The sequence below is a fragment of the Portunus trituberculatus genome, chromosome 17 (genome assembly GCF_017591435.1).
Source record: "Portunus trituberculatus isolate SZX2019 chromosome 17, ASM1759143v1, whole genome shotgun sequence".
NCBI lineage: Eukaryota > Metazoa > Arthropoda > Malacostraca > Decapoda > Portunidae > Portunus > Portunus trituberculatus.
In genome coordinates this window covers 29,052,525-29,055,436 of record NC_059271.1, presented here as the reverse complement: position 1 = coordinate 29,055,436, position 2,912 = coordinate 29,052,525, and positions in this window count along the sequence as shown.

Sequence of the window (2,912 nt, the reverse complement as noted above, 5' to 3'; positions counted from 1 at the left end):
TGAGAGAGAGAGAGAGAGAGAGAGAGAGAGAGAGAGAGAGAGAGAGGGAGAGAGAGCAGGGCCATTTCTAGCCATAGGCGGACAAGGCGATTACCTAGGGCCCCCAAGCCACCAGGGGTCCCCTGGGTAGCTTGGAAAAATTAAATTTCCTAAGTCACCCAGGGGCTCCGACGAAAAATTGAAATCTAGAGCCCCCCCAAACAGCATCTTGCCTAGGGCCCCCACAAAGCTAGAAACGGTCCTGAGAGAGAGAGAGAGAGAGAGAGAGAGAGAGAGAGAGAGAATTTTACAATGGAAAGTGAACTACATAACAACATAAAAATAGGGGATATTAATGAGTAAGGAAGTTCACGTTAAAGAGAATGGGCTGACGAGGGACTGGGAACCAGCTGGGAGAGGACAGGTTATAGAACCAATATATATTACTGTGTTTGTGTCCTGCAACGTCAAGCAGATCGCTGTTGCCATATATCGTTCATCATGTTATCACTATTACTTGCTATAATAATACGCCCTGCACTTGAATTTAATCTTATCTTAGTTTATTTTGATGTGTAATCAAGTAACATCCCCATGATGTCAATGTCATCGCCAGTTCTTTGGACGCTCTTAATGAAATATCATGTTTCTAAACAATGATGTCCAAACCATTTGCCCATAGAATATTTCAGACTTAGAATGATTTAATCTTTCACATATGAATATATATATATATATATATATATATATATATATATATATATATATATATATATATATATATATATATATATATATTACTACCAAAAAGAAGAGGAAAATATTTCCTCACATCGGCAGTGTTGTAGATCTGGTGTTCCCTTGACGTATTATCCGCTTGGCACTGTTTAAAGGCCTCGAGGCCTCTCGTGAGCCCCTGAAATCCGTTGATACAACATGACAAAAAGTCGAGCATCAATTTTACTTTCGTGTCAAGTGAGTGGCGGTGGTGGTTCATAGCGTCGCATCTCAACACTATAACGTCCGCCGGAATATATATATAGCCAACTCCTCTCCCTGACATAAGCTTCTTAACTTAAGTTTACTCTGTCACACCACAAGTACTTACATGAGTGTCTCTCTTCCCTGGGGTGTTGGCGTGCCTCTGTTCCTCCTGAGCGGCCCGCATCACACCAGCAATAGCTCAGTACTTCTCACCGTGGAAGGAAGACACACACACACACACACACACACACACACACACACACACACACACACACACACACACACACACACACACACACACATATATATATATATATATATATATATATATATATATATATATATATATATATATATATATATATATATATATATATATATATATATATATATATATATATATATATATATATATATATATATATATATATATATATATATATATATATATATATATATATATATATATATATATATATATATATATATATATATATATATATATATATATATATATATATATATATATATATATATATATATATATATATATATATATATATATATATATATATATATATATATATATATATATATATATATATATATATATATATATATATATATATATATATATATATATATATATATATATATATATATATATATATATATATATATATATATATATATATATATATATATATATATATATATATATATATATATATATATATATATATATATATATATATATATATATATATATATATATATATATATATATATATATATATATATATATATATATATATATATACACACACACACACACACACACACACACACACACACACACACACACACACACACACACACACACACACACACACACACACACACACACACACACACACACACACACACACACACACACACACATATATATATATATATATATATATATATATATATATATATATATATATATATATATATATATATATATATATATATATATATATATATATATATATATATATATATATATATATATATATATATATATATATATATATATATATATATATATATATATATATATATATATATATATATATATATATATATATATATATATATATATATATATATATATATATATATATATATATATATATATATATATATATATATATATATATATATATATATATATATATATATATATATATATATATATATATATATATATATATATATATATATATATATATATATATATATATATATATATATATATATATATATATATATATATATATATATATATATATATATATATATATATATATATATATATATATATATATATATATATATATATATATATATATATATATATATATATATATATATATATATATATATATATATATATATATATATATATATATATATATATATATATATATATATATATATATATATATATATATATATATATATATATATATATATATATATATATATATATATGCCCCATAGGGATAATTGTTATATTAACGTTAATGGAGAAAAAAATTAGATTAGGTTAGGTTAATGTTAGGGTTTGACTAACGTTAATGCATGGCCCATTAAAGTTAATATAACATTAACGCTATGGGCTACGACATATGTACGTATATTACACCCCACAAAAAAATTATAAACACATATGACAAGAATTGAATTCCAAGTCTTGCTACAAACACATCACAAATCGTGTGCGACTAGGAGGCGTTGCGTGGTGTGAGATCTAGTGGTCAAAGTCAGAAGAAAAATTGTGAATTACTGATAATAAATCGGAAGAAGCGAGGGATCATAACTGATATACTGACATGAGATACAGTTCCATGAATCACATTCAAATACTGGGAGTGATAAGAGCAGCACCATGACTATGGGTT